This window comes from Vombatus ursinus, unplaced genomic scaffold, assembly GCF_900497805.2.
Source record: "Vombatus ursinus unplaced genomic scaffold, bare-nosed wombat genome assembly UNPS02014770.1, whole genome shotgun sequence".
Lineage (NCBI taxonomy): Eukaryota > Metazoa > Chordata > Mammalia > Diprotodontia > Vombatidae > Vombatus > Vombatus ursinus.
Genome location: NW_020954548.1, coordinates 2,836,221 through 2,860,517, shown reverse-complemented (window position 1 = coordinate 2,860,517; position 24,297 = coordinate 2,836,221). Strand labels below are relative to the sequence as shown.

Sequence of the window (24,297 nt, the reverse complement as noted above, 5' to 3'; positions counted from 1 at the left end):
AGAGAGAGAGAGAGAGAGAGAGAGAGAGAGAGAGAGAGAGAGAGAGAGAGAGAGAAATTGGGCATGCAATTTAAAAAGAAAACTAGGAAAAAACATTAAAAATCCCCAATTAAACACCGAAATAGAAATCCTGAAAAATCAAAGAAGAGATTAATAAAACTGAAAGAAAAAAACTAAGAACTGATTTTATGAAAAATCCAATAAAATAGATAAATCATTGGTTAATTTGATTTTAAAAAGAAAGAAAACCAACTTAGTAGTATCAAAAATTAAAAGGGTAAATTAAAGCAATTATTAGCAGTTATTTTGCACAATTATATGACAATAAAACTGACAATCTAAGTGAAATGGATGAATATGTATAAAAATATAAATTATCAAGATTAACAAAAGATGAAGTAGAATCATTAAATAACCCTATGTTAGAAAAATAAATTGAACAAAACACAAATGAGCTCCCCAAGAAAAATTCTCCAGGACCAGATGGATTTACAAGTGAACTCTATGCAAAATCTAAAGAACAATTAATTCTAATACTATAGAAACTATTTGAAAAATAGGTAAAGAAGGAGTCCTACCTAATTTGTTTTATGACACAAATATAGTTTTAATACCTAAACCAGGCAGAGCAAAAACAGAGAAGGAAAACAATAAGCCAATTTCCTTAATGAACATCAATACAAAAAATAAATAAATAAATAAAGTACTAGCAAGGAGATCATAGCAATGTATCACAAATATCTTACACTATGACCAGGTGGAATTTATACAAGGAATGCAAGGCTCGTTCAATATGGGGAAAACTACAAACATAATCGACCATATCAATAACAACAACAACAAATATCTATTATCCTTAATTACCTTGATTATCTCAATAGTCACAGAAAAAGCATTTAATAAAATATAATACCAATTCCTATTTAAAAATAAACACTAGAAAGCATAGGAATAAATGGAGTTTTTCTGAAGATGATAAATAGCATATATCTAAAACCATCAGCAAGCATTATCTGTAATGGGGATAAACTAGAAATCTTTACAATAAGATCAAGGATGAAGCAAGGATTCCAATATTACCATTAATATTCAATATTGTGATAGAAATACTAGCTATAGCAATAAGAAAAAAGAATTGAAGGTAATGAGGGAAAAAATTATCACTCTCTGCAGATGATATGGTGGTGTATTTAGCAAGAATTAGACTATACCTAGAGAATTAAAAAACTATTTTAAACAATGAATGACTTTAGCAAAGTTGTGGGACACAAAGTAAACTCATATAAATCATGAGAATTATTATATATCACCAACAAACCCAGCAGGAAGAGAAAGAAAGAGAAATTCCCTTTAAAGAACTGCAGTCAGTATATAATACTTGGAAGTCTACTTGGCAAGACCAACCCAGAAACTATATAAACACAATTACAAAATGCTTTTCACACAAATAAAGACAAATCTAAACAACTGGAGAAGTATTAATTGCTCATGGGTGGACCAAGCCAATATAATAAAAATGACAATTCTATCAAAATTAGTTTACTTATTCAGGACAATATCAGTCAAACTTCTAAAGGATTATTTTATGGAACTAAAAAGAATAATGACAAAATTCATCTGAAAGAACAAAAGGTCAAGAATATCAAGGGAATCAATTTTTTAAATGTGAAGGAAAGTAGACTATCAGCACTAGATTTCAAACTATATTACAAAGCAGTAATCATCAAAACAATGTGGTACTGGCTAAGAAATAAAGTGGTAGATCAGTGGAATACATTAAATACACAATACACAATACACAATAGTAAATGATCATAGTAATCTAGCATTTGATAAACCTGAAGATCCATGCTTTAGGGGCAAGAACTCACTATTTGATAAAAATTGCTGGGAAAACTATAAAGTAGTTTGGCTGAAACTAAGCATAGACCAACATCTCACACCAAATACAAAGATAAGGTCAAAATGCATACATGATTTAACATAAATCATGATACCATTAGCAAATTAGGATAGCATGAAACATTTTACCTGTCAGATCTATGGATAATGGAAAAATTTTTTTAAAATAATAAAGAGATAGAGGGGATCACAAAGAGTAAAAGGAATATTTTTGATTACATGCAATTTAAAAGTTTTTGCACGAACAAAACCAACGAAGTCAAAATTAGAAGAAAAGCAAGAAAGTTGGGGGAAGGGAGAATTTACAGCAAGTTTCTCTGATAAAGGCCTCATTTCTCAAATATAGAGGAAACTGAGCCAAATTTATAAAAATAAAAGGTATTCTCCAATTGATAAATAGTCAAAGAATATGAACAACCAGCTTTCAGAAGGAGAAATTAAAGATGTATGGTCATAGGAATAAATGCTCTATATCACTATTGATCACAGAAATGCAAATTAAAACAACTCTGAGGTACCACCTCACACCTATAAAATAGGCTAACATGATAGAAAAGGTAAATGACAAATGCTGGAGGTGGTGTGGAAAAACATTAATGTTCTTTTGATGGAGTTCTGAACTAGTCCAACCATTCTGGAGAACAATTTGGAGCTATGCCCAAAAGGCTTTAAAACTGTGCATACCCTTTAACCCAGCAACACCACTACTAAGTCTGTATCCCACAGAGATAAAAGAAAAAAAAAAAATATATATATATATATATATATATATATATCTTTTGGTGGTGGCAAAGAATTGGAAATGGAGGGCATGCCCATCAATCGACGAATGGTTGAACAAGTTGTGGTAGGTATTGTGATGCAATACTGTTGTGCTATAAGAAATGACAAGAAAGATAGAATCAGAAAAACCTGTTATGACTTACATGAACTGAGGCAAATGGAAGGTAGCAGAATCAGGAGAACATTGTATACAGTAGTAGCAATACTGTAACAATGATCAACCATGAAAGATTTAGCTCAAAGATAAATATAATGATGCAAAAAAATTTCAAAGGACCCATGATGAAAATGGTGAATGAAGATTAAAGCTTCTTTTGAATTGTCCTGGAGTATTTCTGTACCATAAGAAAAAAGGAATATGAAGACTTTAGAGAGAAAAGTGAAAATTACACTAACTGGTGAAGAATAAAGTGATCAGAACCAGGAAAATATACATACAATGACTACATCATTGTAACCAGAACTTCCAACCCAAACTCAGAGGTCATGCCTTGGAAAAGCTAAACTGCTCAGATTTGGAATTCTTACCATGGAGCCATACTATCCAGATTGGAGAGAGTCCCTTAAATTAAGCCAATCCCCTCTCCCCCTAACATGCTTCACCTTGACCATTTTCTTGACCTTTCCACAACACATCCCCACTTGGTTCCCACCTCTTGCCCTGGGAACCAAACCAGCACTACCTTTGCTTCTGGTAAGGGTATATCAATAAACAACCCTATCGTTCCATTCAACATCCATAAGACTTCTCAAACTAAAACACTTTTCCCTGGCCATCACTAACCTATATGTATCCTCCCTATTAAAATGTAAGCTCCATAAGAGCAGTGACTATCTCACTTTGGTGTATATATCCCCAGCACTTAACATAATACTCACTGCACATAGTAAGGGCTTGAAAAATACTGCTTCAGGGCTGCTAGATGTCGCAGTGGATAGAGCTCTAGCCTTGGAGTCAGGAGGATCTGAGTTGAAATCCAGACTTAGACATTTGATGCTAACTAGCTGTATGACCTTGGGCAAGTCACTTAACCCCCATTACCTCACCAAAAAGCAATATATATGTATATACATACATATAAATATATATATATACACATACATATAAATATATATATACTGCTTCATCCGTTTCTTTTGTTTATGTACATGGGCATTCCTTGTCTTCATTCCAACAGGGGAGTGCTATGGAAGGAAACAAGCATTTATTAAGTGCCTAATATATGCCAGGCATTTTACTAGGTGCTTTACAAATATTATCTAAAATGATCCTCTGGATATGAAATATGGTTTATATTCTCAGTGTATTTTGGTGGGTTTTGCTTAGCTATTTCTTCTTTGATACAATTAGAGGATTACTTGCTAGAGCGAGATGTAGATTAAAAAATGAACATGATAGGAAAACAAAGAACTCATTGAACATCATTTTCAGACAGCAAATAGCCCTTTCCAAAAAGCATTCAGATTAATATCTTTTTAAAAACTCAGAAATATGGATTAAGTGGCCCTTAAACTATTCATAATCAGTAGAATCCGACTCTGAGACAAAGGAACATTTCCATTTCTTTCTTTCTTTGTATCCTCCTGCCTAGTATAATTGCAAGGAATTCCTCTCTAGGTTCCACCCAGACGATCTAGATTTTTTTCCACCCTATCATAGAAGCCTTCTCACAATGAAAGTCCACTCTGCCTCTGTGGCCTCTTCACTCTGAAGGTTCATTTCACCCATAGATACAGCTAAATGGTACAGTGGGTAGAGCACTGAGCTCTAAGTCAGGAATATCTGAGTTCAAACCCAGCCTCAAACATTTACCACCTGTGTAACCCTGGTTGCAAGTCACTTAACCTCTGTCTGCTGTGGTTACGAATGCCTCAGTTGTAAAATAAGGATAATAATAGGTGAGTTTGTGGGTTGTGGTGAGGATCAAATGAGATCATATTTGTAAAAGACTTAGCACAGTGCCTAGCACACAGTTGGTGATTAATAAATACTTGTTCCCTCCCCCATCCATACTGGAAGTACACTCAACCTCTTGAGCTCCATCCTCTGATGGGTTATGTCCTCCCAGAACCTCCATATTTTGGGAAAGTGCCCAGTTAGCCATGTCTTCATTCTTTTCTAGGCTCTGATCGTGAGTATCCAGAATTTCTCCTGCATACTATACCATCCCTACCCTCCCTACACTTTTTAGCTTCTTTTATGTGTTGTCTTCCATCATTAGAATGATGGAGAAGAGCTGTGTTGGAGTCAGCTGAATGCTTCAAGGAATTCTTAAATTTTCTGAGTGATCATTTACACCTCAAAAATAAACAAACTGTAAATCAAACCTTGATTTATTGTTGTGTTGATTGTCTAAAGTTAAGAAAGTGATGGGGGTGATGGTAATAATGTAGATTAAACTTAAAAGTATGCTATGGGTACAGTTTGGGGTTTTTTTCATAGAGCTGGTTGTTAAATGTTTTACCAGCACATCCCTGACAGGTACTGTTCTCTCTGCTTATATTTGTTATTTCCCGTGCTTAGCACAGAGCCTGATACATAAGTGTTTAAGAAATATATATATTGACTGACTATTCACCACCTAATAAATTTTTGTTGAATTGAATTGACAAACTTTAAAAATTAAGATGAAAAATGCAAAAAGAGTCCACTTTTAATAATTTATACTAAAACATCACATCATTATAAAACAATTTTGAAGATTTTTGTAAGTCTTTTATAAGATGATAAATTATATCAGCAGAGAACAATTTTATGCAATAACAACAGTGTAAAGACCAACAGCTTTGAAAGATAAAGAACTCTTATCAACACAATGACCATCTGTGATGCCAGAGCACAGATGATAAAGCATGTAATCTACCTCCTAATGCAAAAGTGAGAGATTTAGGAAGCAGAATAAGACATATATTTTTAACACAATGAGAGAATTTGTTTTGCTTGACCTCATATTTGTTACAAGGAATTTATTTTTCTTATTTTATTTCCAATGGAGTGGGAGGGGGTAATGGAGAGAATATTTCTTAATTTTTTAAATGAAATTTTATTTTAAAAAAGAAAATAATCTACCATGATCTTCAGGATGTCAGACACGCCAACCTTAATTAGAATAAGAATTGTTTTTTTTTCCCCTAATACTGAAAGCTTTAACCTTTACAACACAACTAACACATAAAGGGGAAGGCTTAATATTATTACAGTAAAACCTTGGCTATCTGGATTTCTTAGCTAATGAAATCACTTTAGCTGGCCAAATTTTTGGGAAAGTTGAGGATCATATTTTTTTACCAGTTTAAACAGTAACCTTTCCAAAGTATCTCACATACTTTAGAGCAGGGATGAGGAACCTGCAGCCTCGAGGCCACACATGGCCCTCTAGGTCCTCAAGTGTGACCTTTTGACTGAATTCAGTAAAGTTTGCATTCAGTCAAAAGGTCGACCACACTTGGGGACCTAGAGCATTACATGTGGCCTCGAGGCTGCAGGTTCCCCACCCCTGCTTTAGAGTGTCTCACACATGTGGTGTGTGATGGGAGAGGTGCTGAAAGGCATACAAGTAAATCCATATAGAAGAATTATGACCTGAAATCCTCATAAATACTTGTCCCTCCCTTATAAAATACAGTACATTAAACATAATCTAACCTCTCTTGAAGATTCAGGGTCATTGCTATTAATGATAATAATAATAACTAGCATTTATTTAGCACTATGTGCCAGGCACTGTGCTGTGTTTTACAATTATTATGTCATTTGATCCTCACAAAAACCCTGAAAAGTAGGTGCTATTATTATCCCCATTTCACAGATGAGAAAACTGAGACAAGCAGAGGTTAAGTGACTTGCCTAGGACCACACAGCTAGAAAGTATTTGAAACCATATTTGAGCTTGGGTCTTCCTAACTCCAAACCCAGCACTCTGTCCACTGTGCCTCTTAGCTGTACCATGCTACAAGCAATGCCTAAGCATTACTAAAAAGAATAGGGTTATTTTCCCCTATACTAAATAGTGTTAGTTTACTGTACTTTTTTGGTTCTTGTTTTTGCTCATTATACTTTTCTCTTCTCTCCCCTGCAATCAAGCTATCAGTTGAAGCCTTTTGCTCTCATAAGTATGCTTCCCAATAATGAGTTTTTCTCTGTATTTGCTACTTTTAATCCATTGTGTATTTGGAAAACCAAGCTAGTTAAAACTGAGGGAGCCAAATTCATGAAATTTACAATGTACTGAGGGTCTCATATAGGGGCAAAGAACATTAGTTATATACTTTAAGAAAATTCTCTTGGCCCCTTAGAAATCTTTTGTTTGTTTCATTTTTAGTTCTCACCTATGATCTGAGATTAAGATGACCCAATAGCTGAGGTGTTACTTACCTCTATTAGTATATTGAATTTTTATATAACATCCTATTTTATACTACTACCAACAGTACGAATATGTTAGGTCAGGTGTTAGTCCCAATCAAAAGAGATGAACAAGAAGGTTAGTTTGGTTAGTTGAAAGGTCTTAGTCTTAATCAAATAGTTGGCTAGCAACTTTAGTTTCCTGATTCCAAACCATGAACCCTTTCTCATCCTTGTGATCCTACTTTGTATATCTATACTCTAATGTGGCTCTGCCATGAATTTCCTAGAACACATGACCCTGTGAACAGATTTAGGCCTATTGGCAGCAGTCAACTGTGGTGCAGAAAGATGTTGAAGGGCATACAAGTAAATCCATGCAAAAGTGTCATGACCAGAAATCCCCATTAAGACTTGTCCCTTCAAGCTAAGGATGACAACATGTCTATATCACCTTTTTTTAGGATTGTTGCTGAGAGTTTCTTTGGCTACCAAAAAGTCTTCTAGCATAAAGAGGGATTTTGGGGAATAACATGAAATAGAAAATGGAAGGTAAAACATCAAAGGAAGAAGTGAGGAGCAGGGGAGATATTGATAGAAATGGGAAATGAAAGAGGGCGTATTTTACAGAAGCCCAGTTTTTCCCAGCATGTGATCTCACCAAGTTAAATTTAATTAAGTGAAAAATGCACATCATAAATTACATGAAAATTCATGAAAGATCAAGGCTAAAATGTAAACTCTCACAATTCAAAGAATAAGTTAGAAATCAGAACATTAGCTCTTAAAGTTATAGATATCTTGGTGTTAATTATGGCATATTGTATGCTTTAAGAAACAAAATAATGTTTTCTTTGGTAGCAATATAATAAAATTGGAACAGTACAAAGTCGACTAGTGTGTCCTCCGCACAAGGATGACACACTAGTTTCTGAAGCTCTCTATATTTTTCAATGTTCAATTTATAATGTCATTAACAAAAAGCAAACAAAAAAAAAGTAGGCACCACTTATACCAGAATCTCTGGCTACAAGATATGAGACCTGGATGTATTGAACCAAGAGAGAAAAAGACCAAAGTGGTTCTGTCTTCCTTTTGGCAAGAGATGCCCCTAAAAACTAGAGACTTACAGATACCTTATCTTATGACTCACTCAATCCCTGGCCCAATAATCAGAGCTAAGGCAAGGTATTTGGCACACTCTAGGCACAGTTTAAAAATGAACTCTGTATGCCATCAAAGGCTTTGCACCTTTACAGTAACAGATTCAATTTCTCACAAAATAAATCCCTATGGATTAGAGAACAGGATTCTCTGGAGGGAGGGAGGGAGGAAGGAAGGAACAAAGGAAAGAAAGAAAGAAAGAAAGAAAGAAAGAAAGAAAGAAAGAAAGAAAGAAAGAAAGAAAGAAAGAAAGAAAGAAAGAAAGAAAGAAAGAAGGAAAGAAAGAAAGGAAGAAAGAAAGAAAGAAAGAAAGAAAGAAGGAAAGAAGGAAAGAAAGAAAAGAAGGAAGAAAGGAAAGAAAGAAAGAAAGAAAGAAGGAAAGAAAGAAAGAAAGAGAGAAAGAAAGAAAGGAAGGAAGGAAGAAAGAAAGAAAGAAAGAAAGAAAGATAGAAAGAAAGACAGAAAGAAAGAAGGAAAGAAAGAGAGATGGAAGGAAGGGAAGAAAGATGATGGAAGGAAGGAAGAAAGAATGATGGAAGGAAAGAAAGAGAGAAGGAAGGAAAGAAGGAAGGAAGGAAAGAAAAAAAGAATGATGGAAGGAAGGAAAGAGGGAAGGAAGGAAAGAAATGTAAAGAAAGGAAAGGGAGGAATGATCAATGAAATTAAATTCAACTTGCATTTATTAAACATCTATAATGTTCCAGTCATTCATTTATTTCTTATATTTAATCTCTAACACCACATGACTAGTTCTTTCCAAAATGAATATATGACAAAATTCACTATAATTTAATAAGGTTAATGTGCTTTTTTAAAAGCTTTATTAAAGGCTTTTGTTTTTTCTATCACATTCATTTCTGAATACATCCCTCCTCCCTTCCCCTACCTAGTAAGTCTGCCCTTATAACAATTACAGGTTTTAGAGTTCAACAAAGTTAACCAACACATCCACTGTATCTGACAGTATGTGCACGAGTCTATAGAATTCACTTCTCCAGTGAAAGGAGAGAAGCGTTTTATTGTTTCCTCTCCATAACCAAGGTTGTTCATAATAATTACATGGCATTCAGTTTCATTTCATTGTTTTTTTCCATTAACATTGTTAAGGTTATTGTGTATATTGTTGTCCTGGTTCCACTGAATTCATTCTGCATTAATTCATGTGTCTTCCTTTGTTTGTCTGAATTCATCATGTTAAAAATTCTTTGTGTGTAATTATATTACATTCTTGTAACACAAGTTATTTAGCTAATCTGCAATCAATAGGTGTCTACTTTATTTCCAATTCTTTGCTACCACAGAGTGCTGTCATGAATATTTGGTATAGAAGGGACCTTTTTGTTTTTTCTTATCTAGGAGTATGTGCCTTTGAGTGGAATCTTTTGGTCAAAGTATATCAATATTTTAGTCACTTTTTCACATAATTCCAGATTGTTTTCGAAAATGATTGAACCAATTTACATCTCTACCAACAGTACATTGGTATGACCGTTTTCTTAAAGTCCCTCCAGCATTGACTATTCCCACTTTTTAAAAATCTTTCTCAATTTGCCAGGTATTAGGTAAAACCTTACTGTTCTCTTAATTTATATGTGTTTCATTACTACCGATGTGAAGCAATGCTTCAGTCATCTGTTCGTAGTTTCAGATTCTTTTTTTTTTTTTTTTGGATAACTGTTCATTCATATCCATTGGCCATCTATCTATTAGAGAATGGCACAAGATCTTAAATATTTGTGTTAATTCCATATGTGTTTTTAACTGATATAGTGCTATAATGGCATTGTGTTGATCTCTCTGAACTTTAAGGTTTTTTATCTATGGAATAAGGAAGGTGCTCCATACGCTATACAACATTTTAAATGGGAGTTGTAGTTATAATTCCCCATACCAAATAATCCTTCCCCTCCCCCTTCCCAAAGAAAGAATGTTTTCTCCAATCTGTTTCCATGTGAAGAAAAAAATTGTAAAACTTGATCATGTGGTAAAGGTCACAGATGAAGAGTAAAGCACAAATTAAGAGTATGAGAAACCAAATCTCAAATCTAAGGCTAAAAAGGGGAACAGGTATAGGAAATTGCTTTTTGACCAACCCTTCTCTACTACAGCACAGAATGTAATCACAAAGGGTTAATGAGGTATTAAAATTACTATAAAGATGTGCCCTTGCTCTGATCCTTTTATAAGAAGTGAATATCTTTCTCTATACGATTCAGAAGGGACAATTCCTTTGGTTGCCAATTGAGTGCCATGCCCTGAGTAAACTGTGAAAAAAAAAAAAAAAAGGTTTTGAATTTGAAGGAGTACATACAGAATCAAAAGAACTTCTATTCACTTGCTGTTATTAACAAAATTAGTTTGGCTCACTAGTTTCCCTACAATCACCTCACCCAGCTTCACCTACAGAAGGGGTTATGTGATTCCATCTTGCTTTCCTTCTCTCCTATTTTATAGAAGAAAAAAGAGATTAAAGAGAGGAAATGACTTACTCAAAGTCACCTACCTGTTAATAACAGGATCTGGGACTAAGGCAGTCTCCTTATTCTAGTGTGTTTTCCTTTATGTCACACTGCCCCCTACCTGACAGTGGCTTGTATTGTCATTTATATATTCCTCCAAAAAGGTGAGGAGGAGAGAGAGAAGAGGGGAGAGCCAATTAATTGATACTCTAGTTAATCAGGGTTTTATTATACATAACTGTATTTTAACCCCTCTGGCTTTCAGTTTTCTCATCTACAAGTTGAATAGATTAGGCTAAAATCCCCAGAGGCTCCGTGCTGCTAGAATGCTATAGAGATAAGTTTTACTTTCCAAGAACAGCAGGAAAAGAAAAGTACTTTTTAAAGATAAATGTATTATTATTTACACTAAAGAAAACTGGTGAATATGCATTAACTGCATATTCATATTGACTTAAAATAAGTTGGAAATATGTATGATAGTGTTTTAAAGCACACCATTTTCCAATAGCTCATTACAAATAATTAAATACGTATGTATGTGGATGTTTTTGAACATCCCTGCTGGCTATGTCAGTGAATCCATAAGCATTTATTCAGTGCTGACTATGTGCCAGGCATTATGCCAAGCACTGAAGATGTAAAGAACAAAAAAAGACAGTACCTGCCCTCAAGGAGCTCACAATCTAATGGAGGAGACAACATGCTAACAAATTCATACAAACAAGCCATACAGAGGATAAATAGGAAAGACAGTAGAAGAGGGATGGGGAGGACAATAGAATGAAGAGGGATGGGGAAAGACCTCCTGTAGAAGGTGGAATTTTTGTTGGATTATGAAGGAAGCCAGGAGGTAGAGATGAGGACAAAGAGGATTTCAGTCATGTGAGACAGACAGTGAATTCCCAGAGCCAAGAAATTGAATGTCTTCATTAAGGAACAGCAAGGAAGCTACTATCTATACATCACAAACTATATGAGGGAGTGTATGGTATAAGAAGATCAGAAAGATTGGGAGGGGGAGGGGTGGAGCTAGTGTTTTGAACACCAAACAGGAGATTTTATATTTAATCCTGGAGGTGATAGAAACTCAATGTATTTTATTGTGTTGGGGGAGTGGGGAATGGGCAGGGGAAGATGATATGGTCAAACTTGCACTTTAGGAAGATCATTTGGATGGCTGAGTAAAAGATGGACCGGAGTGGGGATAGAAACAAGGAGACAAACCAAGAAGCTATTGTAATAATCTAGGCGGAGATGAGGACCTGTACCAGAGGGGTGGCAGTATCAGAGGAGAGGAGGGGCATATTCAAGAGATGTTGCTAGACCTGTGATGCTTCAATCCTATGATCATATTTATACTACTGGTACATTGCAAAAATCTCACGCAAATCTTTGAATAGTATGCAGAATTTCCCAATTTGATCATTGCATTTAGTAAAATTCCATGTCAAATAGTTTATTTCTTGCAACCATAGGAAACGACATAAAAATATTTTCTCCGAATATTGCTGTTTTGTCAAAGTAGTTCCCTTTTGTGCAGATAAATCTAGGCACAGTCAGGATTAGAAAATGACATTAGCAGAATCAGAGGTCCAAGATATATGGAATGACTGTAATATGTGTGCTAGGAATTTGAACATTAGAACCTACATGTAACCTGTGTAGGAAGCTGTGCAGAGAGACATAAAAGCTTTTCTGGGGTTAACACAGATTCTCTTCCAATGCAAAAACCTACACAGGGTTAACTGAAAACTGATTTCTCACTGCCCAGCCTCTAAAGAGCTAGAGAGATTTTTGTTGGCATTAGAGAAGAAATTGATGAAGATGGGAGAAAAACACTACCATCTATAACAAATATGAGCAGAGTGATAGCAAATCTTACAGTCCAGAAAAATTTCAACTTGATTTGGAAAGCAGCAGGGAGTCAGTGGAGAAACTTGAAGAGGAAGACTGATTAGCCAGAGATATAGAAGAGGAAGGTTTCCTTAGCAAAAGGAAATTTTAGAAGTTTCGCAGCAATATCTGTACTATCAACTAGATCAACAATTTCCAAACTTTATTGATCATTCATTCCTATCATTTAAATATTTGTGAGCATGCACACTCAATATATGTATATTTAATTATAAATTACATTCATATGCTATTGTTCAATTATGTATATTGTAAAGCATACACAAAAGTAGACATTTTAAATAGAAATATAAAGATGAAATAAATAATATCCTAAATTATTTTATTTATATTATATGGTACTTTTTGTTCTCACTAAAATTATCATTAATATTTTAAGTGATAGCAATGTGATTGAATATGCTTCGATATTTTTGAAAATCAGTTTAATACTTCATGATACAGTAATTTGGAGTACTGATTCTAAGTTCAGTTTATTTCAGTACTTGATTTTGATAGATGACATAGATGAAAAGTGAACCAGTCAATAAGCATTTATTAGGCACCTACTATGTGCCAGTCACTATGCCAAGTGCTTGGGGTATAAATAAAGGTAAAAGACATTCATTGTTCTCAAGGAGCTCATAGTCTAATGGGGGAAATAACATGCAACAACTATGGAAAAACAAGCTATATAGAGTATAAATTGGAAATAATCAACAGAAGGTAGCCAGTATAATTAAGAGGGAATGGGGCACCTAGGTAGTGCAGTAGATAGAGTGCAGGACCTAGAGTCAGGAAGGCCTGAGTTCAAATCTTGCATCTAACACTTACTAGCTGTGTGACCATAGGCAAGTCACTTAACCCTGTTTGCTTCAATTTCCTCATCTGTAAAATGAGCTAGAGAAGGAAATGGCAAACCACTCCAGTATCTTTTCCAAGAAAACTCCACATGGGATCACAAATAGTCAGATACAACTGAAAAATGACTGAAGAGCAACCAGTAAAAATTCCCAGAGCTCACAGATGGAGTGTCTTGTTTGAAGGACAGCAGAGAGGACAGAGAATGTGAGGATGGTGGAAAGTGTAAGAAGACTGGAAAGGTGGAGGGGGGATGACAGGTTATGAAGGGCTTTGAACATCAAATTGGGGAGCTGATATTTGATCCTGGCAGTGATAGGGAGCCATTACACTTTATTCTGGAGGAAGGGAGAGGGATGTGACATGACCAGACCTGTGCATTAAGAAGATCACTTTGACAACTGAGTGGAAGATGGAAAGGAATGAGGAGAGACTTTTGGCACACAGATCAACCAGCAACTATTATAATAGCCCAAGTATAAGATGATGAAGAGCATGTACCAGGGTAGTGGCAGCATAGAGGAGAGAAGGGTGTGTGTGCCAGAGATGTTATAAAAGTAAAATCATTAGGCCTTGGCAACAGATTAGATATGGTGGGGGGTGGGGTGAAAGAGAGTAAACAGACAAGGATAACACTTAGGTTTCAAGCTTACATGAATGGAAAGATGGTGGTGCCCTTGACAACAATAGGGAAATAGATCCCAAGGGAAGAAGGACATTGCTGACTGCTACATTAAATCAAAATATTCATTTCTAATTTTATCTACCAATAAGATTTTTAATAAAATTCAAAAATTCAAAATTCCATCTTCCTTGATGTCAGTTCTTGTAAACTAGTCAGAGAGAGTTGTATTTTTATATATTTTACAAATGATTCAAAATTCACTGAAACTCTTCATTTGAAAGATTTCTGTACAATTTAAAAATTATGTTACCAAGTTACATGTACAGCTAGGAGAGCTCTGATATATTTATACTCTTTTCAGCATCAAAAATTTAGCTTTTCAATAGCTTTCTAAATATGATGGCTTCATCCCATTATTATCTAATATCTCAGAGGACAACAAAATGAGAGTCAACATTAATGATAGTGTATGTGAATCTATTTCAAATAATATTGATAATCTTTATTTGTTTTTACCAAAAAGCAGAAGCCTTTTACCTCTATAGCTGCCCCAAAATTCCAACCCTCAGTGGAAGAAGTATTAATGCCATCAATTTCATACTCTTTGCTTGTCTTCCTATGATCAATATTATATTTGGTCCATGATTTCTTTACAGGAATCTTTTTTAATCCCTTGTCCATTTTGTAAGTTTCAATGTACTTTGAAAATTCACTTACCCAGGCACAAATAAACTTGAATACTAAGTCACAAATGAATTAGTAAACCACTGTCAATCCTCTAACACCTGAAAGACCTACTTTCCCACTCTACCTTCAGGATCCCTCATGTATCATATGTGACAGGTGAATGTCTGACACGTGGACTGAGTGAGAACACCAGTACTCACATATGAAATATTAATAAAGCTTTGTTTCTTTTTTAATTTCAAAAAAATTTAAATAGAAGATCCAATATTTTCTTCCCATTCCCCAGGGAATAATATTATATACCCCACTTTGGAGAACATTGAACTAGATAAAAGACTTCAATAAAAGTCATAATCTGGTGTGGAAAAAAATACTAACATCCACAGTAAGGAAAAATCTAGCATGCATCTTTCAGAATAATGGTCAATGAGTGCTTTAGTTACCCTGAGTGCTAAGGCCAAAATCTGACACTGGAAGAGAGTATGAGAGCATTACAGTTATCCTTTGCACATTGTGACTTTCCCGATCATAGTTTCAATATATCATGGGTCAGCAAAAGTAATTAAATGGGAGTTTGGGGAGAGTTTCACAGAAGGCGCAGAAGACATGTGAAGGCCAGCATACAACACAGAAAAGGTTTAGAAACTCAGAAATGCATAAATGTATAATATCAACAAAGTTTATCTTTTAATACGATAATAATTCAAACTTCTCTGGTACAAAGGGAGGGCCAAAAATTTTTACTTGGATTTTCCAGATAGCTGGTGTTCCACACCCCTAACTTCCACAGTCTGGAGGGGATAACTGCACTTGGTATGGTAATTGATACCTAACAATAGTATTAGTTACATTTCATAATATGTCAGGAGAGTTCAATATGATGTTAAATGTAGTTTTGACTACCCTTTCGTTTGCTAGCTTTCCTTCCACCTGCAAAGCCAAGCTGGGTCACTGTGTCTCCCTGTTGTTTTTGGTTTTTGTTTTACTCCCACTACCTTCTCTTGTCCTGGCTTCTCACAACTCAGCTTTTCTATAGGAGGGGACACATATTTCCATTTCTTTCTGTTTCCCCAAAATAGCAATAATTCATTACTCCTGAGAATGAGTAATACACATACACTTTTTTTTTTTACTGTTAATCATTCTAGGGAAATATATGGGGTATTAAAAATAACAACATATTTATGTAGCACCCATTGTCCCCATTTTACAGATATGAAAACTGAGGCTATGGGAAGTCGATTGATTTGCCCATAATCACACAATTATTAGATATCTGAGGATATAAAGAAATTCAAATCTAGTTTCCTGACTTTAGACGCAATATTTTAACCACTAAACTATAATTCCTTTCAGAAAAACTAGAAAAGTTATTCCTGATGTTACATTCAAATGTAGGGAGCTCTAATTAGGCCTAGTGACATCATGAAAAATGTGCTGGATTTGTAGTCAATGGATCTGGATTTGAATCTGTCTGTCTCTTATTCCCTATATAATCCTGGACATCACTTAACTTCTCCAGACCTGTTTTATTATTTCTAATATGACTGGTTAGGACTAGTTGGCCTTTCAAGGGTCTTCTAGTTCTAAATTTATGATCCTGCAAACTTTCCTCTATTCTTCCTATCTCTTGACTGCACACTTAAATCCTAAATCTTGCCCCAAAAGTCACCTGGGGGCAGCTAAGGGGCACAGTGGATAAAGCACTGGGCTTGGAAACCAGAAAGACTCATCTTCACGAGTTCAAATCCAGCATCAGACATATACTAGCTGTGTGACCTTGAGCAAATCACTTAACCTTGTTTATCTCAGTGTCCTTACCTGTAAAATGAGCTGGAGAAGGAAATGACAGTTCACTCCAGTAATCTTGCCAGGAAAACTCCAAATAGGGTCACAAAGAGTCAGACACAACTGAAAATGACTGAATAACCACAGAAAAAAGTTAGCTGACTCCTGCCTGGTGTCAAAGCAGTCTCTGTGCCTTTGTCTGTATATCACCCAGATGTTCCATAAGGGAGTGAGAATATTCTCAGACACGTCTGCCTAGGTGCTCAACAAAACAGAACCTGCAGTGCTTTGTCTGTCATACCAGGACCTCTGGCAACATGAAAACATGGCTGCAAATATAGAGAGAAAAGACAGACGGAGAATATCCTACTGAACTGATTGCAGAGCCCACTCATTCATGCATAGCAAAACTCTCCTAGGGAACGGATGGCTGTAGCCATGCTGTTTCCTTACTTCAAAGTTCCCACTTGATTCCTTTTCTTATTCCATTTTTGGTGTAGCACTTGGTAGTAGACAGGCTAGTCTAAAGTGCAATATTCACAATGTTGATTACTCTCCCACCAAATAGCGATGGATTTATGCGTCATAAGATGGACAACAATTTTGGCACACCATCCATATCTGCTCCTTTGACTCAGCTGTATTGACTCTCAGGGCTCTAGCATTTGGGTTAATGACTGGATCAAATCCTTGGTTATACATTTAATGCAGATAAAATTTGGCAAAGCTCGTTTCTTTCCTCAATCTATTTAGAATCTTGTTTCTTATTTCTCAGGCTATAAGGTTCCTAGATTGCCCATAAACCCCAATTATCCCCCACTAAGGGTTGTGGGTACATGTGGTGGCCACCCACACTGTAGGACCTCACAACTCTCACATAAAAATTAACACAGTTACTCTTTAAAATAGCTTTCTCAACCCAACTTGATTTTACACTAGCAAGTGTAGGTTTCCAAAGAAGCACCACTACCACATAGTTATACCTAAATATTCTGAGATTCCTAGGGGTAGCCCTGTTGTGGAGGAACATTCCTCTATTCACTAATCTAACTCTTTGAGCCCCTACCAATGTATTTTCATTTAAATTAAGCCAGCTCATTATAATGGCGCTTTTAGATCTTAAAAACAAAAACATTTACACTGGCAAGTATTAGAGAACCAAGGATAGGTTCTGAATATAATTATTGGGGTACAAGCAGTAACTGTTTTATGTATTCTGGATCAGTTTCTCTTTAAAGGGGAAAGGTGACTATCTTCAGGACTTAAGTAGTTCAGGGGAGTGGAGTTCAAATTCTTGACGTGGTCTCAGTCTAAGTCTAAGTCAGAGATCCTCAGGCTTGACAGAATTCCCATCTCTTTGTAAGTTATCATACCTTTCTGAACCAATGCTAATGCTCATGACAGGTGTAAGCAATGAGGAGCTGCATCCAAATGAATCAACGTTGTATCTTTATTGAAACTCCTTTTTATTTCTGAATAAATTTCTCCTTGTTAAGAGCTAAATCACCCACCATTGTCTCATTATATTCTAAATTTGAGCCTGAAACGTTGAATAGGACTGAATTAGACCAGGTTCAGAACATTTGGTTTTAGTTAGCAGGATAAGGATAAGAACAGAATGACCTTGTAACTGATTTCATGGTTGGAGTGTAGAAAACACAATGAGGAAGAAGAGGAGATTGGTGTGATTGGTGTGATTGGGTGGCTGGATAAGGGAGTATGTCACTCTATTACTGCTGCAGCTCTGCCTACATATAATGAGTTGTCTCTGTAAGATAAGAAGTTCTTACTGACTCTGTAAAATTAGCATGATGAGTGCTTAAGGAAATTGACTGAGACAATAAAGGTATCCCAAGGGTTAATATCCTCTGTCAATAGTTCTAGAAAAGCTGGATTGCCAGCATAAGGAAAACAAAAGTCAACTCTCTTTGTAAATTCAGCAACTAGAGCCAAATGTGAATGTGCTTTTCTTTTTTAAGGATTGAGCCTTGAAATTAAAGGGACAATTAGAGGATTTGGTTATAGCCTAAATGACAGTGCTGAAAAGGATAGGGCTCAGTAGGCTCCAGGTGGGAATTGTGCTCTCTGACACCAAGGTCTCACTGGAAAAGGCATCGAATCCCACTGTGGTCAGGATTATAAGGGAACAGAATGGGAGCAGGAGTAAGAATAAGAATTGGGAGCCAACTCCAGTAATAAGAGGTCCTTAGGCTTACCTTATCACAGCCCCCTAGGTAAAGGAGGTGAAGAGTAGGCAGATTTTCACCACCAAGGATTTAAAGAAACTGCAAGCCAAATTTGAAGGACAGCCTGATGAGTCACTGAAGCAATAATTCGTGACTCTGCGGCCCTCCGGGACAAATGTAGAGCTTCTCCTAGCTGTAAGGTTACACAAGCTTTGGGATCACACAGAAAACTTACCCTTGTTAACACAGCTGAATCATTCAGAAGCCCCGAAAAGAAAAAAGGCCTTTGCCTTCTCCCAGAGAGGGTAGATTCTGGCTAGTAAGCTAAAGAATATCACCTCAAGTCTTCTCACATTAAACCACCTTCCACTCATGTGCTAAGGTGATTTTTCTCACACGTACATCTGTCCATATTGCTTTACGGTTAAATGAGCTCCAGGGACTCCATATTACCACCAGGATCACATATAAATTCCTTTGTTTAACACAGACTGGCCATTCTTATCATTTTAATCTTCTTATATTTTACTTACCTCCCAGTAACTCTATGATCCAGCAATACTAATCTACTCACAATTCTTAAAACACAACTGGCCACCTCCCATCTCTGTACTTTTTCCCTAGTTGTTTCCTATGCCTGGGATGATCTGCACTTTTATCTCTGCTTCTTAGTTTCCCTGGCTTCCATCAATATTTAGCAATGGCTTTGGAGGAGAAAGTATGACTGGTGACTTTGCACAGCCCTCCCTCACTTAAATCCAATTCATTTGCAAGTCATGGCATCATCTTCCTGATGTCATGGACCTCTTCAAGAATAAAGGACAAACTATAACCTGTGAGTAGTTGGAGCCGGCCACTGGGGACCCAGCTGGCCAGTTCTAGTTGGCCAACCCAGCTCCTTCTCTCCCTTCCTTTCCTTTTCCCTTCTCTCTCCTCTCCTCTCTTCTCTCCACATAGGATATCAGGCCCTTATCGGAGGGTAAGGTAAGGAAGGTAAATTTTCTTAGGTGAAACCTACCTTGATATCTTGGGGTTTACTGGTTACACTTCTTTCTTAAAGACCAAGCCTTAAATCCAATTCACTCTGGCTCTCCTTGATTGGACAACAATAAGTTCCTGCCCAAGCACCACTTAATGGTTATTTTGGGGGGCCCAGATGACTCAGAGTGAATGCAAATAGTAATTGTTTCTGTTTTGGCCAGAAATCCTGAGGGTCTTCCCCTCCCAGTTTATTTATTTATTTATTTATTTATATTTTATAAAGGGGTCCATTCCTTGGCTCACTTCTTAATCAACTCATTGAATGGGTGTTGCCTCAATCAAAGTGAGAACTTGGAAAGGTCTTAGATTAAAAAGGCCAACATCTTTTTGCAACTTGGGCCATCACTAGTCATCCTGATCGATATCTTGCCACTCAACCCAGATGGCTCTGGGGGAGAAAGTAAGGCTGGTGACTTTGCACAGCCCTCCCTCACTTAAATCCAATTCATTTGCAAGTCATGGAATCATCTTCCTGATGCCATGGTCCTCTTCAAGAACAAGAACAAAGCACACAATCATAATATTCAACTCAAATCCCACCTTCTACAGGAGGCCTTTCCTAGTCATTGCCCCCTTCCAGTCGCCAATTTCTCAATTTCTTCCCCTCTCAGATCTCCATAGATGAATAAATGAATAAAGCACTTAACAAGCACTTACTATGTCTGAAGAATTGAAGTAAGCACTGGGGATACAAATAGAACGGTAAAGCAGTTCCTGATCTCTAGGTGCTCACATTCTAGTGGGAGGGACAACACATATGGAAGGTTTCAGCTGCAGGTTAGATGAAAAAGTTTTATTATATAATGCCTCTTCTTTAATGTCACTTCTGCTAATAAAAAAAATTGATCAATTTCAGATGTTGAATCATTTGACAGTGTCAAGGCATTTGTTAACAAGAACTGTCTTTTCTAGGATTCCACTAGATGCGGCTATAGCACCTGCAGGAACAGTTGCTATGCTGCATCTATAGAGGAGGTGCTTCCCAGGATGATGACTAAATGCAGTGGACAGGAAGCATTTCTATTCCCAAGGCTCTTGACTTCAGAATTCTGGGCCATATCCATCAGGATCTGATAGGAGATGGTGGTCAAAGTGGTCATCGTGTTTTGACTTGCCTGGAACATGCTGACTCCCATTTCTCTCTCAGCATGAGTGTCTGCTTGAGCAAGGCTGGGTGGCCAGTCCAGCATGTGACAGATGGATAGAAATTGATGAGATTGGCTGGCACCTTTTCTATAGGAGTTAACTCCTCCAAAGATGGCTGAGGATTAAGCTAGAAGCAGGACAAGTGATGTGGGAGATACTGTCACTCCCAGGGTTCGTGTGCATCCAACAATTGGTGGTAGTTGGTCAGCAGTTGTTGCTGGTGGTGATGAGAAACATAAACTCCCTCTCCATAATGATTTCTTGCCTCAATGATAGCCTTGGAGTCTAGTGTTTTGGAGATACTGATATTCCTAAGGCCCTTTGGCTCAGTGTCCTAGGCTGTATCCACTATGGCCTGAGGGGAAATGGTCATCAATGTGGTGGCGGTGGTTGTCATTTGACTTGCCTACTATATGATGTCTCTCAACCTTTCCTCAGGGTACCTTGCTGCTTGAGCTAGGATGGTTTGCCTGCCACATATGCCTAAATATATCTTATGTTCATGTACGATTTATACATTGTCTCCCACATAAGAATGAACATTCCTTAAAGGCAGGAAGCATTTTTGCCTTGGTACCCATAGCAGTTAGTTACTTAGAAAATACTAAGTAAATGCTTATTGACTGACTGACAGTGGTGGTATAAGTTGAGTTTCTATCATGACTCAGGCCCCAAGATAGTTTGTGTGCAGGAGGCTCATGACCTCTTTAGGTATCTTGCTAAAGATAATTTCCATGATGGGAATCAGTAGTTGTACAAAAGATGTCATCATCTATATTGTGATCTTAATATTCCTGATATTTCTTCTGCTTATCACTCCTACAACACGGACTATCCTTTTTGGTGTTTTCTGTCTTGTTTTTTTTTTTAATTTTATTTTATCCATATTAACCTCCTCCTCTAGTGTTACCTTTGTTAGACTTTTTGCATCCCCCAAGATTATAGTTGTCTGATAGAGGCTCTAGGGCCATTTAAGCGACAAAAGTTCCCTTAAAAGACTTGTGGGATCTTGTTATCAAGGAGTGAGATGTGGTAGGATTGACACCTGTCTTATGTAGTTTGGACTGGTTTCTCTTTGAAAGGGCAAGGAGGATGTCTTCAGGGTTTGACTGCTCTGTGGATTAGTGCTAGAATCATTGGCATGGCTTCCTGGTCACCTGAGTCATAAAAAGCCCAGTCTATGAGGAATCAGGGCTCCTCCTACTTAATCAGGCTTAATTGGAAAGATAGTAAAGCTTTGATTTAGGATATGTTGGTATAGAGATGGATCAGATGGACAATCCAGATGAAAATGTTCAGAGTAAGTAGTTGGAGGTGCTAGTCTTAAGCATAGAAAAAGGACAGACCATGTGAAGATTATTTGCATAGAGGTAAAAGAGTTGAAGTCATGAGAGTGAATAAGATCACTAAAGGAGGAAGTATAGACAAAGAAAAGATAGCCAGAACAGATTGCTGGGAAACACGCACATTAAGGAGTCTAGAAGTTGAATAATCCACAAATGAGAAAGAAAATGATTTGTCAGTGAGGTAGGAGTAAGTTTACAGTGTTTTGGAAGACAAAGGAAGAGAGAATATGGAGTTGGGAGATACTATTGCTTCAACCTCATCATGATTGCTTCTTATAACTTCAAAAGTTTCTAATACTATAGAAAACTCTAGGAGAATAAGGCCTATAAAAAGCCTTTAGGTTTGATGATTAATAAAGCTTTGGTAGCTATTAAGAGAATACTTTTAATAAAGTGATGGGAATGGAAATCAGATTACAAAGATCTCAAGAAACAATAGGTAATTGGATGAAGAAATGGAATTGGTTGTAGATGACTTGTCAAGACATTTCCAGTCAACTACATTGATTTCCTGTTCAAGACCTTCAAGCTTTGACATTCTACTAAGTTCCTTTTTCTAGTCTCAGTTCTGATCTAGCCTGTCTTTTATTGGTAAAGCAAAAATAACGGATGGGACTTTTACTAATCGGAAGACCATTCTCATGGTTCCATCTGTTTTCCCTATTTTCCCAGATTATATCTCAACTGAAAAAAAAAGTTTAAAATATAGTTTACATGTTGTTGTTTAGTCATTTTAGTTGAGTCTATCTCTTCATGACCCCGGTTGGGGTTTTCTTGGTAAAGATACTGGAGTAGTTCACCATTTCCTTCTCCAGCTCATTTTATAGATGAGAAACTGAGGGAGAAGAATTAAGTGACTTGCCCAGCCTCACATAGCTAGGAAGTGCCTGAGGCCAGATTTGAACTCAGGAAGATTAGTGTACCTGACTTCAGGTCTGGCACTCTAAATACTATGCTACTTTATCCATTATGCCACCTATAATTTACATATATAGCAGTTTATAGATAGCTCCCTACCAAGAACAATCATAAATAGTAAAGCTGTGTGACCATCGAAAATCATTTTACCTCTCTGAGTCTCAGTTTCCTAATCTATAAAATGAGGATAATATTATATGTAATGTTTATCTCACAGGATTGTTACAAGATTCAAATGAAATACTGTAAACTAATGTGAGAACTTTAAAGTGCTATACATGCCCATTTTTGTTGTTGTTATTATTCATTTCATCTTTTTCAGTGAAGTTCAGATAGAAATGTCTGGGGAAGAGTCACTATCCCACTATCATTCTTTTATATTGAATGTTCTACAGATTATAACACAAATGACTAAAATAAATGCTATTTGTAATTAAATAACAGTTTGTGATGTCAGCTTATCCTCTGTGGTCTTACTAAAAGCATGTACAGGGCCCTCTAATAACAGACAGGATGATGGGAATTATATATATTGCATCCTATTCCCACATGGCTTTAAATGAATAAAGGAATAAGCATTTGTTAGGCATTTTACTATGTACCAAGCACTGGGGGTACTGACAGAAAAAGCCAGAGAGTTCCTACCCTGAAGGAACTCACAATCTAACTGAGGGAGACAACATATAAAATAAAGTTCAGCTGCAGAGAAAAAGAAAGACCTAGAATTACTAAGGATACAACTACAGGATGGATGGCAATATCCTGGGGTCTTTAAGTTGCATTAGCAGCTCAGATGATAGCGCCATGGGTCTGTAGGGCATAGAAGCAGATCAGGTAGTAAGGCCTGGTAGTCTTCCATCTCAGAAAGGAATAAAGTTGGTGATTCACATATTTACCAAGTGGTAAGAGCAGTGAAGCATCTCAAACATGTTTTAGGCAGTCAAGGACCAGGGAGTAACTGAAGAAAAAGAAGGTGAAGAATGGCCTCAGTCATCGAAGCCTGCCAGCGCCAGCATATATTCTGGATGGTATAGGTTCAGGAGACTGAGCGAAAAGAAGGCAAGATTTCATCTGCTAGGTCTCTATTTTTAAAACTTTTTCCACTCACCTAGTTTAGAGATTATAAGTATTTGGTATGATAGCATTTATT

The 24,297-nt window shown here is 36.6% G+C and overlaps 1 long non-coding RNA gene and 1 other non-coding gene across 2 annotated transcripts in view; one reads left to right on the top strand and one right to left on the bottom strand.

Annotated features, from left to right (window-relative positions):
- The window catches only part of LOC114043883, a 176,791-nt gene that overhangs the window by 20,193 nt on the left and 132,301 nt on the right, over positions 1–24,297 (bottom strand). The gene's annotated exons all lie outside the window — the stretch shown is intronic.
- LOC114043997 lies at positions 7,877–7,981 on the top strand. The gene has a single exon (XR_003569160.1). It is a non-coding gene; the product is annotated as a U6 spliceosomal RNA (small nuclear RNA).